This window comes from Lithobates pipiens, unplaced genomic scaffold, assembly GCF_037356315.1.
Source record: "Lithobates pipiens isolate NorthernLeopardFrog02 unplaced genomic scaffold, aLitPip1_a1.2 Scaffold_16, whole genome shotgun sequence".
In the NCBI taxonomy this organism is placed as follows: Eukaryota; Metazoa; Chordata; class Amphibia; order Anura; family Ranidae; genus Lithobates; species Lithobates pipiens.
In genome coordinates, this window is record NW_027507748.1 from 580,579,327 (window position 1) to 580,601,932 (window position 22,606).

The window sequence follows — 22,606 nt, forward strand, 5'->3', positions numbered from 1 at the left end:
AACACAGAGGTGGCTCATGATCGAGCCTGCACGAGTGCCCCCATAGCAAGCTGCTTGCTATAGGGGAACTTGGCAGGGGGAGGGGCCAGGAGCATTGGCAGGGGACCCCCGAAGAGGAGGATCAGGGCTGCACTGTGCAAAACCACTGCACAGAGCAGGTAAGTATAACATGGTTGTTACTTAAAGTGAAAATCACTTTAAGTGGTTCTAAAGCCAAGGAATACTTTGGAGCATTCCCTGCATTAAAGTAAAAAATGTTCCACTATTTGCTCCTTCCTCCCACCTCCCTAAACACTTGCCTGAGTCCTCTCCTGATCCAGCGTAATGCATGTCTGTGCCTGTCATCCTCTCCTCTCAGAACTCACTAATAGCAATCAAATCCTGTGAGAAGGGAGTGAGGGGCATGCCGAGCTACACTGTGTCTATAGGGTAGAAATGTCATCAGCACACCAAGGATTCCTCAGAAGGATCCAAAGCTTCATTCATATGGTCACCGTTTTCGGAGCCATGCAGGGCCTCTTCATCAGGCCCTGATGAAGGGGCCCTGCGTGGCTCCACAAACATTGCCGTATGTGCACCGTGTTACCATATGAATAAATATTTGGATCCTTCAGAGGAATCCTTGGTGTGCTGATGACATTTGTACCCTTTAGATTGCCTACGGTTTCCCTCCGATAATCATTACAGGACACAGCATTACTATAGCCATTTTCAGGAACATGTGTGTGGGGAATATTACGTTTTTTTTTTCTTTTTTACATAGAGACACACAGCCCGGCTCAGGAACGTGCCTGCATGAGTGCCGGGACACTTGGAGAAGAGGAGAAGCAAAGAGTGCTGGTGGGGGAATCCAGAAAAGGAGGAAAGCGGCAATACCATTGCACAGAACAGGTGAGTATAACAAGTTTATTCTTTGTATTTGTTCCTATTATAAATAATTGAAACACATGGCGCTAAACTAAGTGACTATTACACCACTAAATATTATACTACAAAGTGCATAAAATATAGCTCAAAAAATTGTATACATAAATAAAATAAAAAAATGATGATTAAGTCAAGTGAATGACGAAACATGTCGGGACGTGGCTACTAGGTAACTGAGAGTGAGAGGAACCATCGGACGGCTCACGTCTATCTTCACCAAGGTGCTGGCGAGGCCAAGGAGTGGTGAGAGATTTAAAGAGTGTGTCTCGCATACCCTGGGTCCGCTAAAAATCACCAATGCTTTGGCAATCAGCTGTGTTAAAGTGTGCTGTGGCTTGACTTATTTGGCGTGGTTACAAGTTTATAAATGTGAGTGTAACTTAAGAGGATCTTCTTATGTGTGATTAAAAGTTTTTTTACGGTATCACGCTATGGGAGCATTTCCTTTTTTGTATTTCATGAGAGAACTGTCTATGAAAGTGTCAATTGGGTCAGCTTTTCTCCCGCTGAAGTGAAGGATCGTATGCCTGTCATCCACATCCCTGCAAAAAGGGTTTGGAAAGTGCTTTTCTGTCAAACACGTTGAGTGTGAGGCTTATTTAGTCGGTGAGTTAATTCACATTAGGGGGAGAGGAATCACATTTCACAGCGGTGTGGTGAAGGAAAGGCGGTTTGAGAGAGAAAAAAAACACTGATCAATATTGCTTGTTAAAGTGAAATATGTTTTGGAGACTCAGGCCGCGTACACACGCGCGGACTGTTCGCCCAACTTTGTCCGCTGAACAGTGTTTGGGCGGACAGTCCGCTCGTGTGTGGGCTTTCAGCGGACAGTTTCAGCGGACAGTTTGACGAACAAGGTTTTACGGAATTTCCGAAAAACTGTCCGCTGAAACCTTGTTTCAGCGAACAGTCCGCTCGTGTGTAGGCTTGTTCGTCAAACTAAGTTCCGCGCATGCTCAGAAAGGATTTACACGCCGAAAGTTATAATGCAGTGTATAGGACGTCGTATTTTTCGTCCCGTCGTACGTGCCGTTCACGTCATCGCGCACGGTTTCAGCAAACTGTTCGTCCGTCGTGTGTGGCCATGTCCGTCCATGCTAATTTTGAGCGGACTGTTTGCCGAAACTGTTTGACGGACAAAGTTGGGCGAACAGTCCGCGCGTGTGTACGCGGCCTCACAGACTTTTGCAACATTGTATGAACACTGCATATGCTCTGCAATACTCCCTTAGGAGTGTTTAAATGTATAGTGTGAACTATCACGTATTCACTGGGTTATTTATTTTTATTTAATGTTTATTTACTATTAATCATTTATTTATTTTTATTTATGTATACAATTTTTTTAGCTATATTTGATGCACTTTGTAGTATAATATTTAGTGGTGTAATAGTCACTTGGCTTAGCGCAGTGTTTCTCAATTCCAGTCCTCATGGCCCACTAACAGGTCATGTTTTCAGGCTTGCCATTATTTTGCACAGGTGATTTGATCAGTTTCACTGCCTTAGTAATTACCCCAGCTGTTTCATCTGAGGGAAATCCTGAAAACATGACCTGTTACTGGACCATGAGGACTGGATTTGAGAAACACTTTAGCACCACCTGTTTCAATTATTTATAATAGAAACAAATACACAAAAATTACACATTATTTTAAGTGGCTGCTTAGTGGGGAAGGGTTATTTTGCTGGAAGCACAGTGGTAAATACACAGGTGAAAGGGCATTAGTGAGTGTATTATTGATTTGCATAACAAGTTTATTATTTTAACCACTTGCCAACCTGCTCACACAGATACTGCAGCAGGTCTGCTCTCCTGCGCAAACTGACGTACCTGTACGTCAGTCCATAAAAGCAGGACAGCGAGCGCACGCCCATGAGTTCAGCCTATTCCATGTCCGCCGATTATGGCGAGTAGAGGAAGAATGGGTATCTGCCCATAAACAAGGCATTTCCCCATTCTGCCTAGTGACATGACAGGGATCTACTGTCGCCAGTGATCGGGAACAGTGATCTCTGTCATGTTTCAGTAAGCCCATCCCCCTACAGTTAGAACACGCTGAGGGAACACACTTAACCCCTTAATGGCCCCCTAGTGTTAACCCCTTCCCTGCCAGTGTAATTTTTACATTAAACAGTGCATTTTCATAGCACTGATCAATGTAATAATGTCACTGGTCCCCAAAAAGTGTAATTTGGGGTCAGATTTGTCCTCTGCAATGTCGCAGTCCTGCTAAAAATTGTAGATCGCCACCATTACCAGTAAAAACAATAAATATAAATAAAAGTCCCTAAATATTTCCCATAGATTGTAGAAGCGATAACTTTTGCACAAATCAATCAATATATGACTATTGCAATTTTTTTTTACCAAAATATGTTGAAGAATATATATTGGTCTAAACTGATGAATAAATATTTTTTTTATATATTTTTGGGATATGTATTATAGCAGAAAGTAAAACTAAATGTTTTTTTTCAATATTGTCACTCTTTGTCTATAGTGCAAAAAATAAAAACCGGAGAGGTGATCAAATACTACCAAAAGAAAGCTCTATTTGTCAGAAAATGTAAATTTTGTTTGGGCACAGCGTCGCACTAAAGCGCAATTGTAAGTTAAAGAGACGCAGTGCCGTATCGAAAAAAAATGCTCTGGTCATTAAAGGGGTTGTAAACCTCAGTCCATCCTTGTTGTATTTCTATTGTAAAACCAAAATAAACACCTTTTAGGAAAAAAACTTAGGTGAAAAACCTCCTGTAATGCTGCAGCTCCTGAGCCCCGTTTTACTTACCTGTACCCCCTCTATCTCGCACCGGGGACAAGCACACCAGCAAAAGCCAGTGTCTCGGGTCCTGATTGGATGGATTGATAGCAACGCAACCATTGGCTCCCGCTGCTGTCAATCAAATCCAATGATGCGGGAGCCAGGGCCGAGTCCTGCTTTCTGTGTGAATAGACGCCGGAGCAGGACGCCGGAGCTCTCCCGCATGGGTGTCCACGAAGGAGAACGCTTCTCCGACGGGGCACTAGAGAAGAGGAGGAGCCAGAACCGCCACTGAGGGACCCCAGAAGATTAGGATCAGGTAACTCTGTGCAAAGCCAACTGCACAGCGGAGGTAAGTATGACATGTTTGTTTGTTTTTAAAAACCCTGAACCTTTACAACCCCTTTAAGGGGGCAAGTCCTTCCAGGGCTGAAGTAGTTATGAAACAAAAAAGAGCCTCTTTAATTATATCTCCAACCAAGGTATTCCTTAATTTTACACTTTATACTAAAGAAATCGGCTAATACTAGATTGAATTTTGTACAGTGTCGGGTATATGCTTATTCATACTTTATAAACTTGAAATGGGACATTGTATAATAGCGATATATTCATGTGTACTGGACTCTCTGTAAAAGGCACCTTGAACATCTGAGCACCAAAGAATGTGAAAATACATGTTCTTGGTACACAACGCCGAGAGGAGTGACTGTCCTCCGATAATGTGTTATCTAGTCAGTGCAGCACATACAAAGGAAGGGAGGGAAACAACATTGGCTATAGAAGGGAAACGATGGATGCTAATGGTATCTTCGAGGACAATAAAATAGTCCAGCAATATTTCCCAACATTAATGATATCTTGGATATGATATTAATGATATCTATCTTATGTAATAATCATGTGTCTATACTACTCCTAGTCTTCTGCTACCAGCCGTAATATTGGTTAACTGTCCCAGGTACAGTGCCTCGAAAAAGTATTTATGCCTCTTGAAATGTTCCACATTTTGTCATGTTACAACCAAAAACATAAATGTATTTTATTGGAATTTTATGTGATAGACCAACACAAAGTGGCGCATAATTGTGAAGTGGAAGGAAAATGATAAATGGTTTTCAATTTTTTTTACAAATAAATATCTGAAAAGTGTGACGTCTCCTAATTAGTAAATAGTCCATCTGTGTGTAATTTAATCTCAGTATAAATACAGCTGTTCTGTGGAGCCCTCAGAGGTTTGTTAGAGAACCTTAGCGAACAAACAGCATCATGAAGGCTAAGGTACACACCAGACAGGTCAGGGATAAAGTTGTGGAGAAGTCTATTATCATTATTATTATACAGGATTTATATAGTGCCAACAGTTTGCTCAGTGCTTTACAATATAAAAAGGAGACAATACAGTTATAATGCAATAAAATACAAGAGGATTAAGAGGGCCCTGCTCAGAAGAACTTACAATCTAATAGGGTGGGGCAGTTGGTACAAAAGGTTGTAACTGTGGGGAATGAGCTGATGGAAGTGGTAGAAGATTAGATGGAGAAGTGATAGACTTTCCCAAAGAGATGAGTTTTCAGGGATCGCTTGAAGGTAGCAAGAGTAGGGAGTAGCCGGACCGGTGGAGATAGTGAGCTCCAGAGGATGGAAGAGGCTCTGGAGAAATCCTGGAGACAAGCATGGGAGGAGGAGATGAGAGAGCTTGAGAGTAGGAGGTCTGGAGAAGAGCGGAGGGGACGATTTGGGTGATATTTGGAGACAAGATTGGTGATGTAGCTCGGGGCAGAGTTGGGAATGGCTTTGTATGTTGTGGTTAGTATTTTGAATTTAATTCGCTGGGTGATTGGGAGCCAGTGTAGAGATTGAGGGAGAGGGTTGGCAGACACTGAGCGGTTGGTAGGGTGAGTTAAAGAGGGGATAGCTTATGGAGAGGCAGGCCAATGAGAAGTGAGTTACAATAGTCAATGCAAGAGATAACAAGTGAGTGAATGAGGAGGTGGTTTCATTTGTTAAAAAGGGGTGAATTTTAGAGATGTTACGGGGGTGAATTCTACAAACTATTGACAACGATTGGACTTGGGGCTGAAATGACAAGTCAGAGTCTAGGATTACACCTAGTACCCTGGCATGAGGGGAGGGACTGATAGTTGCATTGTTGATTTTGATGGAAAAGTCATGGAGGGGGGCACAGGCGGGGGGAATATTAATAGCTCATTTTTAGAGAGATTTAGTTTAAGGAAGTGATGCGACATCCATGCTGATATGTCAGTTAGTAAGTTAGTAATGCGAGAGGAGACTGAAGGAGTGAGGTGAGAAGTAGACAGATTCAGTTTTTCAATTTAGTTTTATGAGATTCATTTGGGTGTCATCGGCGTATAAGTGGTATTGGAAGCCGTGGGCAGTTATCAAGTGACCAAGGGAGGAGGTTGAGATAGAGAAGAGAAGGGGTCCAAGAACAGAGCCTTGGGGGACAGAAAAGGGCAATGGAGAGGAGGAGACAGAGTTGTAGGTGACACTGAAGGAGTGCTGTGATAGGCAGAGAACTAGGAAAGAGCAGAATCTTGGAAGCCAAGGGAATGTAGTTTATTGAGAAGGAGCGGGTGGTCAACAGTATCAAAGGCCGCAGAGAGGTCAAGTAGTAGGAGTATGGAGTACTGGCTGTTAGTTTTAGCAGTTAGTAAATCGTTACCGAGTTCTAGTAAGGCAGTTTCCGTGGAGTGCTGCAAGCGAAAGCCAGACTGTAAGGGGACAAGGTTATTTTCACTGAGGTATGAGCTAAGACAATTGTAGACTTAAGCTGGCCATACACCTATAGATTATCTGGAGATTTTCTATGGTTAGATGGAAAAAGTGCAGCAGATTTCTCAATGTTCGATAAACTGTGTGGATGTAGGAATCTCCCACTTTTTCCATCTAACCATAGAAAATCTGCAGATAATCTATAGGTGTATGGCCAGCTTAAGCGCTCTAGAAGTTTAGAGGTGAATGGGAGCAATGAAATGGGTCTTAAGTTGTTCAGGTTGATGGGGTCCAGTGAGGGCTTTTTAAGTATGGTAGTGATCTGCGCATGTTTTAGAGGGGAGGGGAGGGGAAGGTGCCACTAGAGAGGGAGAGATTGAAGATGTGAGTGAAGGAACATAGGATAGAAGAAGAGTGTGACCATAGTAGTTGTGAGGGAACAGGATCCAAGGGACAATTGGCTAGGTGGGCATGTGAGAATAGTTTTGTAACCTCTTGAGTAGTAGACAATTCAAAAGAGGAGAGTGTTGAATGTGCTGTTAGGCAAGGTATGTTAGGTGGGAAAGATGTACGCACAGTGAGGTGTCCTCACAAATTGCATTAATCTTGTCTTTGAAGTGATTGGCAATCTCTTGGGCTGTGAGTGAGTTAGTGGGTAGATAGGGTGGGGGATGAAGCAGAGAGTTAAAGGTTGAGAAGAGCTGATGGGGACTGGATGACAAGGTATTAATAAGAGAGACAAAGTAGGCTTGTTTGGCAGCATAAAGGCAGGAATTGTATTTTAGAAGGGCAGATTTATATAGGGTGAAGTCTTGCAGGCATTTGGTTTTACACCACAGTCGTTCAAGAGCACGACAATGGCAATTGAGATTTCTAGTGTTGCCAGTTTGCCAGGGTTGTAATGGTCAGGGCCTGATTCTGTGTGTGGTTAGAGGAGCAAGTGCATCTAGTGATTATGAGAGTGAACTTTTGCAAACAGAGGTGGCCAGGTCAGGACAGGACAGGGGAGAGATTATGTCATATAGGTGGTCAGTAGCAGAATAGAGAAGAGAAGGGTTAAAGTTGCGAAGGTTCCTACAAGTAATTGTTTTCTGCATGGAGGGATGGGTGGTTGGAGGCAAGGATACAGTGAAACTAATGAGGTTGTGATCAGAGAGAGCAAAGGGGGTGTTTGTGAGGTTGCCAGGGTTGCAGAGATGGAAGAATACAAGGTCAAGGGTATTACCATTGGAATGAGTAGAAGTATGTGTCCATTGGGTTAGGTCAAAAGATAAGGTTAAGTTGAGAAGTTTAGCTGTAGTTGGGCTGTTAACATTTACAGGAGTTGAAGTCACCAAGAATGATTGTGGGTATTTCAGAGGAGAGAAAGTAAGGTAGCCAGGCAGCAAAGTCGTCAAGAAAGCATGGTACCGGTCCAGGAGGCCGATAAATTGCTACACTCCTCAGAGAAATAGGAGAAAACAGACAAATACAGCGCATCTCGAAAGAAGACAGGGATAGAGAGGGGGGGGGGGATAGGAAGAACTTGGAAGTTGCTTTGTGGGGATAGAAGGAATCCAACTCCACCTCCTTTCTGTCTGTTGGGTCTGGGGGAGTGAGTCCAATGGAGGCCACCATGGGAGAGGGCAGCAGGAGAAGCTGAGTCAGAATTTTGAAGCTAGGTTTTGCTTATGGCGAGTATGTTAAAGCCATGAGAGATGAAGAGGTCATGTACAGATGTTAGCTTGTTACAGATGGAGAGGGCATTCCAAAGGGCGCATGAGATAGGTGGGCTACTTTGAGGAAGCAGGGGGATAGAAATTATACTGAGTGGTTTGCGGTGGTTGCCAGAGGAGGACGGGTATTGGATATGGGTATTGGATATGTGGCTTGCAGTTGGAAAATGGAGGACCAGGATTAGGAGAAATGTCACCTGAGACTAGGAGGAGGATGGCGAAGAAGGCAAGATGGGAGTGGAATCAGCGCACGTGTCCTGGTGGCCCTGGTGTTTATGTCAGCATGTGGGTACAGCAAACGCAGGTGATGATGGGTGCAGTAGTAGGGAGAGGGTAGGAGTGAGGGTGATATGTGCATGCTGAAGGGTAGAGAGGAGGGGTAGAGCAAGGATAATTTGAGGATAGAAGACACCGATGTGAGAAGGAAGAGAATAAGGAGCATGTTAGTGGATAGAGAGTGGGAATCTGACTTGATATAAAATAAATGTAAAATGCTGGTTTGTTTGTCGTCTTGCATAGTGGAGCAGAGTTCTTGTATCTTCATCCTTATTTAGTTATCCTGCTTTCGTTAAACTGCGGTGGTGAATCTGCATATCACTCGTGACAGAGCCACTCAGGAAAGAGCCATTGTGCTTGCACCTTCCCCCTGTCTGCGCCACCCCATAGGCTGCTTTAAATTTATAGGGGGACTGAGCAGGCATGCATTTCTCTATTGGTCATTATAGGGTCTGTTTTGAGACACCTGAATATGGGAGAGGAGATGGCCAGTACCAGACCAGCTATAGACACAGGCTAGGGTCGTAAAGCTAATTACTTCTCTTAAAGTGGTTGTAAACCCTTACAAACCACTTTGACCTACAGGTAAGCCTAGATTAAGGCTTACCTGTAGGTCCAAGCAATATCTCCTAAACCTATATGGTTTAGGAGATATTTGCCCGAAAACGGGCACCGCTGTCTACGGCGCATGCGCCGTAGACAGCGGCGTGCAGGCGCACTGAGCGCGGCATTCTCAGCGACGGAGCTGCCGCGCGTGTCGGCTCCCGTGCGCATGCGCGGGAGTGACGTCATTGCGGCTTCGCCGAATGACAGCGGCGGAGCTGCGAGACCCCACCAACAAGATGGATGCGGTGGACTACAGGGGACAGCGGCGACTTCGCTGGCTCTTGTGTCAGGTAAGTGACACATAATGGGCTACTATGCGATGCATAGTAGTCCATTATGCTTTGCCTTTGCAGGGAATGAAAGAGGAAGTAAACTCATCAGGGTTTACTTCCTCTTTAATCACTCAAGCCAAATTGGGTTGAGAATCAATCACCAGTAACATTACTATTGCAGTGTGGTTGTTATATAGCTAGCATTAAATATAGAAGTTTAAAAATATGGCAGCATAAGACGTATAGCAAATATGATACAGCAATGTCAGTTCAGTAGAGTACAGATGGACAGAAGAAATTTACTAAATATGATACAGCAAAGTCAAAGTCTAAAGCAGGATTAGGTTATAAAAAAAAATCCCAAGCTTTGAACATCTCACAGAGCACTGTTCAATCCATCATCTGAAAATGGAAAGAGAATGGCGCAACTGCAAACCTACTGAGACATGGCTGTCCACCTAAACTGACCAGCCAGGCAAGGAGAGCATTAATTGGAGAAGCAGCCAAGAGGCCCAACTCTGGAGGAGCTGCAGAGATCTGTCCACATGACAACTACAGTGCCTTGCAAAAGTATTCACCCCCTTGGCATATTACCTATTTTGTTACATTACAGCCTTTAGTTCAATGTTTTTTTAATCTGAATTATATGTGATGGATCAGAACACAATAGTCTAAGTTGGTGAAGTAAAATTTGAAAAATACATACATAAAACTATTTTTCAGAAATAAAAAAACTCATAATTGGCATGTGCATATGTATTCACCCTCTTTGTTATGAAGCCCATAAAAATCTTTGAAGGTACGGATCCCAAGAGATCCCCTAATATATTTTTTCGGACATATGCCGCCTTCACCCACACCGTTGGATACAAGTACACTACAAATCCCTCATTGAGCACATATCTGCCTTCTGGTGGCACGTAGGACAATCATGGCACAATGGATTAAGGAAACACCACCAAATCTGCAGGCTGTGAAAAAAGCGCTTGTGTCATTCTTTTACCTTGAAACATTGGATACTATTTCATTGAACTTCCACTCTACCTCTAGATTCTTCACGAGATGGCGCAAATTCATGTAACATATGTTTTCCCAAGAGGAGATACAAAAAAATATGCAACTGTTCCGATACATAGACTGGTACCTTAAACGAGACCTTACAAAATCTCTGTGTATCCTTAAACTTACCAACCCACTGAACTCATAACGGTCCCTCTCACCCTGAACTACAAAAAGAAACTATGAGACTCTCTGACATCCACAACTAGCTCACCCTGTCACTAGAAAATTCTCTTTGGTATAGTTACCCTATTTAGGCTATGGGATAGATGTGTGGATCCAGCCTTTTTGAACGTTGCCTCCTCTCCTGAAGGCACTAAATGTAGTTACACCTGATAACTCAAATATATTGTTATGAAAAAGTTGTCAAATCTGCCTTAAATGTGTATGTTGCATGTTGAAAACCTTAATAAAAAATGTTTTGGTGCAACCAATTACGTTCAGTAGTCACATAATTAGTGAAATGATGTCCACCTGTGTGCAATCTAAGTGTCACACAATCTGTCATTACATATACACACCTTTTTGAAAAGCCCCAGAGTCTGCAACACCTAAGCAAAAGGCACCACTAACTAAACACTGCCATGAAGACCAAGGAACTATCCAAACAAGTAAGGGAGAATGCTGTTGAGAAGTACAAGTCAGGGTTAGGTTATAAAAAAAAATCCAAATCTTTGATGATTCCTAGGAGCACCATCAAATCTATCCTAACCAAATGGAAAGAACATGGGACAACAGCAAACCTGCCAAGAGACAGCCGCACAACAAAACCCACAGACCGGGCAAGGAGGGCATTAATCAGAGAGGCAGCACAGAGACCTAAGGTAACCCTGGAGGAGCTGCAGAGTTCTACAGCAGAGACTGGAGTATCTGTAGATAGGATGACAATAAGCCGCCCGCTCCATAGAGTTGGGCTTTATGCCATCAAAGAAAATGCTATGTCTGCCACAAACCCAACACATCACATCACCCAAAAAACACCATCCCCACAGTGAAACCGGGTGGTGGCAGCATCAAAAATCCCAGTGGTAAGATGTGGCAAGCTCTGCAAAGTATTGACTTTATTGGGGTGAATAGTTATGTACATTGACTTTTTCTGTAATTTTGTCCTATTTGTTGTTTGCTCTCACAATAAAAAAAAATCATATTCAAAGTTGTGGGCATGTTCTGTAAATTAAATGATGCAAATCCTCAAACAATCCATGTTAATTCCAGGCTGTGAGGAACAAAACACAAAAAATGCCAAGGGGGTGAATACTTTTGCAAGGCACTGTATGTATATATGCCTGCACTGCATATATATTCTACACTGACTACATATATATATATATATATATATTTATACTGTATATATATATATGCTGCAAATTCGGGGACCGCAGAGCGCTCCATAATGCACTGCGAGATCGCAGTGCATTGATGGCTGCTGATTGGCCAAAGCATGCACCTGACCTGCATTCTTTGGCCAAACACAGCATGGCTCTTAAGCAGACTGTTGTTAGTTTAAGCAGACTGTGATTGTCTATTGTTGCGACTTAGATGAAGATCAGATCACATTTTATGACCAATTTGTGTAGAAATACATATCATTCCAAAAGGGATCACATACTTTTTATTGCAACTGTATATACTAACCTGCTTAATTTAGCTCAAGTTCTCCTCTCCACGTTATTATCACACTATACATGGCCACCGTGTAAGCAGCCTTATATAGTGTGGGGCACGGACATGGTGTTTTGAGAGCCATGCTGTGTTTGGCCAAAGAATGCAGGTCAGGTGCATGCTTTGGCCAATCAGCAGCCATCAATGCACTGCGATCTCGCATTGCATTATGGAGCGCTCTGCAGTCCCCGAATTTGCAGCAAACCCCCCATATGTTCGATTTGTTTGCGAGCAAACTAACACCCGATGTTCTCATTGAACTTATGTTCGACTCCAACATCGTGGTCATCCCTAGTAGAGACATACCCTAAAAGACTTGCAGCTGTAATTGCAGTGAAAGGGGGTTCTACAACTCAGGGGGGCTAAATACAAATGCATGCAACACTTTTCAAATTTTTTTTGTGAAAACCATTTATCTTTTCCTTCCACTCCACTTTGTGTTGGTCTATCACATAAAATCTCAATAAAATACATTTATGTTTTTGGTTGTAACATGACAAAATTTGGAAAATTTCAAGGGATTTGAATACTCTTTCAAGGCACTGTAGCTACACTATGAGCTCTTTACTACACCAGGGTAATTTCTCCAGCAATAAAAAATATGTAAAATGAAGTCCTTCTTGAAAGGAAGATAGTAAATACTCTCCTCCCTCACTGCCCACTGATCTCTGCTGTAATGAAGGGAAACTGCTACTCAAAGAATCTTCAGAATTCAACCTTCCAAGAGTGTCAAATGCCTGATCCCTTGCTGAACTCAAAGGTTCTGTCTGCTAGCCCCTCCATCACTCTGGGGTGGCACAGTGGTGTAGTGGTTAGTAGTGATGGACGAACTTCCGACGGGACGTTTCGCGAAAGCGAAATGCGAACGGACCCAAACGTTCGCGAAACCGAACGTTCGCCGCGGGCCCCATTGACTTCAATGGGAGGCGAACTTTGCAAACCTTCATGTCGAATTTGCGGCCACGTGGTAATTATTAGGGGGTAAAACGTAGTCCCACCATCTGGACAATGACATAATACATGTATGAGGTGAATTTGGGATCGATAACTACAAGCATTTTTATTTTATTTGGGAAATTGTTCTAACAATTCAGGACTATGGAGCTAATGAAGGCAATGGAGGAGAGGGAAGGTCAGGGACCAGGGTAGGCAAAGAAGAGGGTGCAGGAGATGATCACCAGCAGCGTGACATACCGGAATGACACATGCACCGTGATAGAGGCATCTGACAGCAGCACCGTAATACAGAGCACTGACAGCAGCACCGTGACATACAGCGCTGACAGCAGCACCGTGACATACAGCGCTGACAGCAGCACCGTGACATACAGCGCTGACAGCAGCACCGTGACATACAGCGCTGACAGCAGCACCGTGACATACAGCGCTGACAGCAGCACCGTGACATACAGCGCTGACAGCAGCACCGTGACATACAGCGCTGACAGCAGCACCGTGACATACAGCGCTGACAGCAGCACCGTGACATACAGCGCTGACAGCAGCACCGTGACATACAGCACTGACAGCAGCACCGTAAGCAGCCCCAGGAGGAAGTCAGCACAGCACAGGGATGGTGTGATCCCCTCATAATAAGAACCCCCAGGAGGAAGTCAGCACAGCACAGGGATAGTGTGATCCCTTCATAATAAGAACCCCCAGGAGGAAGTCAGCACAGCACAGGGATATCATAAGCAGCCCCAGTAGAAATATGACACCGCTCAACCTCTTCAAAGAGGAGGGTAGGGGCATATAGTACGGTGTGCTTTTTTGGGTCAAGGAAGTGAGCCAAATGAATTAAGAAGGTCTGTGTGCTTGATTAAAAAAATAGTTTATAGACATATACATGGTCTACTGGTCACATGTGTTGAATTCCTCCGAGATCCATGCCTCATTCATTTTTAGAAATGTGAGGTAGTTAACACTGTGGTGAGCTAGGCGAGTACGCTTATCGGTCACAATCCCCCCTGCTGCGCTGAACGTCCTTTCGGACAGGACACTGGATGAGGGGCAAGCCAACAGTTCGATTGCAAATTGGGCAAGCTCTGGCCAGAGGTCAAGCCTGCCCACCCAGTAGTCTAGGGGTTCATCACTCCTCAGAGCGTCCACATCGGCCGTTAACCCAATGTAGTCGGACACCTGACGGTCTAGGCGTTCCCTGATGCTGGATCCGGATGACACCTGTCGATGGGTCGGCTGAAAGAATGACCTCATATCCGAAGTCACCAACACATCTTCAAACCGGCCTCTTCTTGCAGGCGCTGTTGGATTGGTACCCGCAAATCCTTCTCTGGGAGTGGGAATTGCTCCTCTGCCAGCGCACGCAAAAGCAGAATGCAGCATTTCTCGAAGCAAGGCCTGGAAGTGCTGCATTCTGACAGCCCTCTGCGACGGCGGTAACATTTCCGCCATTTTGTGTTTGTACCGGGGGTCTAAGTACGTTGCCACCCAGTACTGGTCCTTGACCCTCATGCTTTTTATACGGGGGTCCCTATTAAAACACTGGAGCATGAAGGCCCCCATTTGCACTAAAGTGGAAGCGGTGTGGTGGCCTGGCTCCTGCTCATCATCCAGGATAATGTCGTCCTCTTCATTCTCCTCTCCCCATCCTCGCACAACAGGGATCCCAGAAAGGTTTAAAGCATGCTCTTCTTGCTCCTGCTCATCCGCCCCGGCACCATCCTCCTCTGACTCCTCATCAGACTCCTGTTGTTGACTTGTCTCAGATAGAGTAGCCCCCCCTGGGAATTCATCCAGCATTGCGACTTCCTCATCTTCCCGCTCCTGCTCCTCCACAGCCTGATCAATGACACGACGCAATGCACGCTCCAGAAAGAAGGCATAAGGTACCATGTCACTGATGGCGCCATGGCTGCGACTGACCAGTTTGGTGATCTCCTCAAATGGCCGCAGAAGTCTGCATGTGTCGCGCATGAGCAGCCACTGGCGCGGTGAAAAAAAACCCAGCTCCCCAGAACCGTTTCTTTCGCAGAGTTCATACAGGTAGACGTTAACTGCACGTTTCTGCTGGAGCAGCCTATCAAGCATATAGAAGGTTGAGTTCCATCGCGTCGGGCAATCGCAAATAAGACGTCTGACCGGCAGATGGTGTCGCCGCTGAATGTCAGCAAGGCGAGCCATGGCCGTGTAAGATCTTCTGAAATGGGCCGAGATTTTCCTTGCCTGCCGCAAGATGTCCTGGACCCCAGGGTATTTGACAAGGAATCGCTGCACGACCAAGTTTAAGACGTGTGCCATGCACGGCACGTGCGTGATTTTGCCCTGTTTCAATGCGCTAAGCAGATTGGCACCGTTGTCACACACCACTTTACCAACTGTCAAATTGAGCGGTGTTAGCCACTCATCTGCCTGTGAACGCAAAGCTGAAAGGAGTGCCGGGCCAGTGTGGCTCTTTGCTTCCAGGCACAACAGACGCAGCACGGCATGGCAACGTCTCACCTGGCATGTGGAATAGGTTCTGGGGAGCTTGGGCGGTGCAGTGGAAGAGACGCTAGCAGCGGAAAAGGAGGAGGCAGCTGAGGAGGAGAGGGAGGAGGATGGAGTAGGAGGAGGAGAAGAAGAGTCAGGCCTGCATGCAATCCGTGGCGGTAAAACCAAATCTACACGGGTGCCACGGGTTACATGCTTGACGGCCGTCAGAAGGTTCACCCAGTGGGCAGTAAAACTGATATACCTTCCCTGCCCGTGTTTGCTAGACCACGTGTCTGTGGTCAGATGTATCTTGGCACCGACACTGTGTGCCAGAGATACATTCACTTGCCGCTGAACATGGCCATATAGCTCTGGGATGCCCTTCTCTGAGAAATACTTCCTTCCTGGGACCTTCCATTGTGGTGTTCCAATGGCCACAAATTTGCGAAAGGCCTCCGAGTCCACCAGTTTATATGGCAGTAGTTGGCGGGCTATGAGTTCTGACAAGCCAGCCGCCAACCGTTGGGCAAGAGGGTTATCCGGCGTCATCATTTTTTTACGCTCAAACATTAGGCCCACGGAAGCCTGCCTTTTTGCAGAAAAATGTGAGCTTGGCGTGATGGAAGGTGGAGTGGAGGACAATTGTGAGGAGAGAGGAGAAGGAGAAGTAGAAGACGAGGCTGGACGGTGAGAGCCTGCAGTGTGGCTTTGTGTGTTCCGTTGCTCCCACTGGGCTCGGTGATGGCTGCTCATGTGCCTTCTTAAGGCGGTCGTCCCTAGGTGAGTATTGGGCTTACCGCGACTAACGCGTTGACTGCAAAGATTGCAGATGGCAACGCTATTGTCAGCAGCGGACACGTTAAAAAAAGCCCACACTGCGGAGCCATGTGCCGGTGTCCTGGGAGCGCCAGATGTGACCGTACATGGTCGATGACTCGCTCCTGATACATTTGCAGTCTGCTTTGTCCCTGCTGTGCAATGTAAGTCATTGCTGCTTCTCCTCCCTATCTGCTGGTCCATATCTCCCTCTGAACTCCCCTCCTCTTCCTCTCTTGTGGGCACCCACGTGACATCACTAGACACGTCATCATCAACGTCACCTTCCCCACCGCTATAAGTAGAGATCTCGGAGTAGGCAGCAACACCGGGGACCAACCTCCTCCTTGGGCTGATCTGGGTACTGGCGTCAGACTGCTGAGTAGCGCTTGTTGCTACCTCCTCTTCCTGATCCAATACCAAGAGTGGCTGCGCATCAGAAATGTCCTCTTGATATGGATCGGAAAATAATTCCAGTGACTCAAGCGGAAGGTATGTGGTGGTGGTGGTGGTGGTCGTGTTGTTGGTGGTAGTGTCTTTGGGGGTGCACATAGCAGAGAGTGAAGAAGAGGGTGCAGATCGAGAGGATGAGGAGGGTGCAGAAGAGTAAGGCTGAGCGAGCCACTCAACCAAGTCTGGTGCATCCTTTAAAGTAATTGAACGCACCTTCTGCAACTTCCCACTTTGGCTCAAGCCTGTTGCTCCTGCCCTACCCCTACCACCCCTGCGGAAGGGCCTGCCTCTTCCTCTGCCTGTCATTTTTTAAATGACCCTGTGACAAAACTCTTAGTCCCTATACCGATGAAGGACTGCTGCAGTATAGGGCAGCGGTCAGCAGTGGTGCACGTCAACCCTATCTATTGTGGACCGATAGCGGTCCTTACAGAACAGCAGACTGTACCGCACTCAAGCCTATGTACCGTAGCACCCTATACCAAGTTACCAGTCCTTATAAGAACTTTTGTGGACCAAGCAGGTTGTGTATTAGTGTTTAGCAGACTGTACGTCAGTCCCTATACCGCTGAAGGACTGCTGCAGTATAGGGCAGCGGTCAGCAGTGGTGCACGTCAACCCTATCTATTGTGGACCGATAGCGGTCCTTACAGAACAGCAGACTGTACCGCACTCAAGCCTATGTACCGTAGCACCCTATACCAAGTTACCAGTCCTTATAAGAACTTTTGTGGAACAAGCAGGTTGTGTGTTAGTGATTAGCAGACTGTACGTCAGTCCCTATACCGCTGAAGGACTGCTGCAGTATAGGTGAGCGGTCAGCAGTGGTGCACGTCAACCCTATCTATTGTGGACCTATAGCGGTCCTTACAGAACAGCAGACTGTACCGCACTCAAGCCTATGTACCGTAGCACCCTATACCAAGTTACCAGTCCTTATAAGAACTTTTGTGGACCAAGCAGGTTGTGTATTAGTGTTTAGCAGACTGTACGTCAGTCCCTATACCGCTGAAGGACTGCTGCAGTATAGGGCAGCGGTCAGCAGTGGTGCACGTCAACCCTATCTATTGTGGACCGATAGCGGTCCTTACAGAACAGCAGACTGTACCGCACTCAAGCCTATGTACCGTAGCACCCTATACCAAGTTACCAGTCCTTATAAGAACTTTTGTGGACCAAGCAGGTTGTGTATTAGTGTTTAGCAGACTGTACGTCAGTCCCTATACCGCTGAAGGACTGCTGCAGTATAGGGCAGCGGTCAGCAGTGGTGCACGTCAACCCTATCTATTGTGGACCGATAGCGGTCCTTACAGAACAGCAGACTGTACCGCACTCAAGCCTATGTACCGTAGCACCCTATACCAAGTTACCAGTCCTTATAAGAACTTTTGTGGAACAAGCAGGTTGTGTGTTAGTGATTAGCAGACTGTACGTCAGTCCCTATACCGCTGAAGGACTGCTGCAGTATAGGTGAGCGGTCAGCAGTGGTGCACGTCAACCCTATCTATTGTGGACCTATAGCGGTCCTTACAGAACAGCAGACTGTACCGCACTCAAGCCTATGTACCGTAGCACCCTATACCAAGTTACCAGTCCTTATAAGAACTTTTGTGGACCAAGCAGGTTGTGTATTAGTGTTTAGCAGACTGTACGTCAGTCCCTATACCGCTGAAGGACTGCTGCAGTATAGGGCAGCGGTCAGCAGTGGTGCACGTCAACCCTATCTATTGTGGACCGATAGCGGTCCTTACAGAACAGCAGACTGTACCGCACTCAAGCCTATGTACCGTAGCACCCTATACCAAGTTACCAGTCCTTATAAGAACTTTTGTGGACCAAGCAGGTTGTGTATTAGTGTTTAGCAGACTGTACGTCAGTCCCTATACCGCTGAAGGACTGCTGCAGTATAGGGCAGCGGTCAGCAGTGGTGCACGTCAACCCTATCTATTGTGGACCGATAGTGGTCCTTACAGAACAGCAGACTGTACCGCACTCAAGCCTATGTACCGTAGCACCCTATACCAAGTTACCAGTCCTTATAAGAACTTTTGTGGAACAAGCAGGTTGTGTGTTAGTGATTAGCAGACTGTACGTCAGTCCCTATACCGCTGAAGGACTGCTGCAGTATAGGTGAGCGGTCAGCAGTGGTGCACGTCAACCCTATCTATTGTGGACCGATAGCGGTCCTTACAGAACAGCAGACTGTACCGCACTCAAGCCTATGTACCGTAGCACCCTATACCAAGTTACCAGTCCTTATAAGAACTTTTGTGGACCAAGCAGGTTGTGTATTAGTGTTTAGCAGACTGTACGTCAGTCCCTATACCGCTGAAGGACTGCTGCAGTATAGGGCAGCGGTCAGCAGTGGTGCACGTCAACCCTATCTATTGTGGACCGATAGCGGTCCTTACAGAACAGCAGACTGTACCGCACTCAAGCCTATGTACCGTAGCACCCTATACCAAGTTACCAGTCCTTATAAGAACTTTTGTGGAACAAGCAGGTTGTGTGTTAGTGATTAGCAGACTGTACGTCAGTCCCTATACCGCTGAAGGACTGCTGCAGTATAGGTGAGCGGTCAGCAGTGGTGCACGTCAACCCTATCTATTGTGGACCGATAGCGGTCCTTACAGAACAGCAGACTGTACCGCACTCAAGCCTATGTACCGTAGCACCCTATACCAAGTTACCAGTCCTTATAAGAACTTTTGTGGACCAAGCAGGTTGTGTGTTAGTGTTTAGCAGACTGTACGTCAGTCCCTATACCGCTGAAGGACTGCTGCAGTATAGGGCAGCGGTCAGCAGTGGTGCACGTCAACCCTATCTATTGTGGACCGATAGCGGTCCTTACAGAACAGCAGACTGTACCGCACTCAAGCCTATGTACCGTAGCACCCTATACCAAGTTACCAGTCCTTATAAGAACTTTTGTGGACCAAGCAGGTTGTGTATTAGTGTTTAGCAGACTGTACGTCAGTCCCTATACCGCTGAAGGACTGCTGCAGTATAGGGCAGCGGTCAGCAGTGGTGCACGTCAACCCTATCTATTGTGGACCGATAGCGGTCCTTACAGAACAGCAGACTGTACCGCACTCAAGCCTATGTACCGTAGCACCCTATACCAAGTTACCAGTCCTTATAAGAACTTTTGTGGAACAAGCAGGTTGTGTGTTAGTGATTAGCAGACTGTACGTCAGTCCCTATACCGCTGAAGGACTGCTGCAGTATAGGTGAGCGGTCAGCAGTGGTGCACGTCAACCCTATCTATTGTGGACCTATAGCGGTCCTTACAGAACAGCAGACTGTACCGCACTCAAGCCTATGTACCGTAGCACCCTATACCAAGTTACCAGTCCTTATAAGAACTTTTGTGGACCAAGCAGGTTGTGTGTTAGTGTTTAGCAGACTGTACGTCAGTCCCTATACCGCTGAAGGACTGCTGCAGTATAGGGCAGCGGTCAGCAGTGGTGCACGTCAACCCTATCTATTGTGGACCGATAGCGGTCCTTACAGAACAGCAGACTGTACCGCACTCAAGCCTATGTACCGTAGCACCCTATACCAAGTTACCAGTCCTTATAAGAACTTTTGTGGACCAAGCAGGTTGTGTATTAGTGTTTAGCAGACTGTACGTCAGTCCCTATACCGCTGAAGGACTGCTGCAGTATAGGGCAGCGGTCAGCAGTGGTGCACGTCAACCCTATCTATTGTGGACCGATAGTGGTCCTTACAGAACAGCAGACTGTACCGCACTCAAGCCTATGTACCGTAGCACCCTATACCAAGTTACCAGTCCTTATAAGAACTTTTGTGGAACAAGCAGGTTGTGTGTTAGTGATTAGCAGACTGTACGTCAGTCCCTATACCGCTGAAGGACTGCTGCAGTATAGGTGAGCGGTCAGCAGTGGTGCACGTCAACCCTATCTATTGTGGACCGATAGCGGTCCTTACAGAACAGCAGACTGTACCGCACTCAAGCCTATGTACCGTAGCACCCTATACCAAGTTACCAGTCCTTATAAGAACTTTTGTGGACCAAGCAGGTTGTGTATTAGTGTTTAGCAGACTGTACGTCAGTCCCTATACCGCTGAAGGACTGCTGCAGTATAGGGCAGCGGTCAGCAGTGGTGCACGTCAACCCTATCTATTGTGGACCGATAGCGGTCCTTACAGAACAGCAGACTGTACCGCACTCAAGCCTATGTACCGTAGCACCCTATACCAAGTTACCAGTCCTTATAAGAACTTTTGTGGAACAAGCAGGTTGTGTGTTAGTGATTAGCAGACTGTACGTCAGTCCCTATACCGCTGAAGGACTGCTGCAGTATAGGTGAGCGGTCAGCAGTGGTGCACGTCAACCCTATCTATTGTGGACCGATAGCGGTCCTTACAGAACAGCAGACTGTACCGCACTCAAGCCTATGTACCGTAGCACCCTATACCAAGTTACCAGTCCTTATAAGAACTTTTGTGGACCAAGCAGGTTGTGTGTTAGTGTTTAGCAGACTGTACGTCAGTCCCTATACCGCTGAAGGACTGCTGCAGTATAGGGCAGCGGTCAGCAGTGGTGCACGTCAACCCTATCTATTGTGGACCGATAGCGGTCCTTACAGAACAGCAGACTGTACCGCACTCAAGCCTATGTACCGTAGCACCCTATACCAAGTTACCAGTCCTTATAAGAACTTTTGTGGACCAAGCAGGTTGTGTATTAGTGTTTAGCAGACTGTACGTCAGTCCCTATACCGCTGAAGGACTGCTGCAGTATAGGGCAGCGGTCAGCAGTGGTGCACGTCAACCCTATCTATTGTGGACCGATAGCGGTCCTTACAGAACAGCAGACTGTACCGCACTCAAGCCTATGTACCGTAGCACCCTATACCAAGTTACCAGTCCTTATAAGAACTTTTGTGGAACAAGCAGGTTGTGTGTTAGTGATTAGCAGACTGTACGTCAGTCCCTATACCGCTGAAGGACTGCTGCAGTATAGGTGAGCGGTCAGCAGTGGTGCACGTCAACCCTATCTATTGTGGACCTATAGCGGTCCTTACAGAACAGCAGACTGTACCGCACTCAAGCCTATGTACCGTAGCACCCTATACCAAGTTACCAGTCCTTATAAGAACTTTTGTGGACCAAGCAGGTTGTGTGTTAGTGTTTAGCAGACTGTACGTCAGTCCCTATACCGCTGAAGGACTGCTGCAGTATAGGGCAGCGGTCAGCAGTGGTGCACGTCAACCCTATCTATTGTGGACCGATAGCGGTCCTTACAGAACAGCAGACTGTACCGCACTCAAGCCTATGTACCGTAGCACCCTATACCAAGTTACCAGTCCTTATAAGAACTTTTGTGGACCAAGCAGGTTGTGTATTAGTGTTTAGCAGACTGTACGTCAGTCCCTATACCGCTGAAGGACTGCTGCAGTATAGGGCAGCGGTCAGCAGTGGTGCACGTCAACCCTATCTATTGTGGACCGATAGCGGTCCTTACAGAACAGCAGACTGTACCGCACTCAAGCCTATGTACCGTAGCACCCTATACCAAGTTACCAGTCCTTATAAGAACTTTTGTGGAACAAGCAGGTTGTGTGTTAGTGATTAGCAGACTGTACGTCAGTCCCTATACCGCTGAAGGACTGCTGCAGTATAGGTGAGCGGTCAGCAGTGGTGCACGTCAACCCTATCTATTGTGGACCGATAGCGGTCCTTACAGAACAGCAGACTGTACCGCACTCAAGCCTATGTACCGTAGCACCCTATACCAAGTTACCAGTCCTTATAAGAACTTTTGTGGACCAAGCAGGTTGTGTATTAGTGTTTAGCAGACTGTACGTCAGTCCCTATACCGCTGAAGGACTGCTGCAGTATAGGGCAGCGGTCAGCAGTG

At 46.4% G+C, this 22,606-nt stretch overlaps 1 protein-coding gene across 2 annotated transcripts in view; it reads left to right on the forward strand.

The window, feature by feature from the left end:
• NFE2 (nuclear factor, erythroid 2) overlaps positions 1–22,606 on the forward strand; it is a 64,409-nt gene that overhangs the window by 20,326 nt on the left and 21,477 nt on the right. For both annotated transcript variants that reach the window (XM_077483792.1, XM_077483790.1), the window contains exon 2: positions 764–891. The gene's annotated coding sequence lies outside the window, so the exon portion shown is untranslated. The remainder of the gene's footprint in view (positions 1–763; positions 892–22,606) is intronic.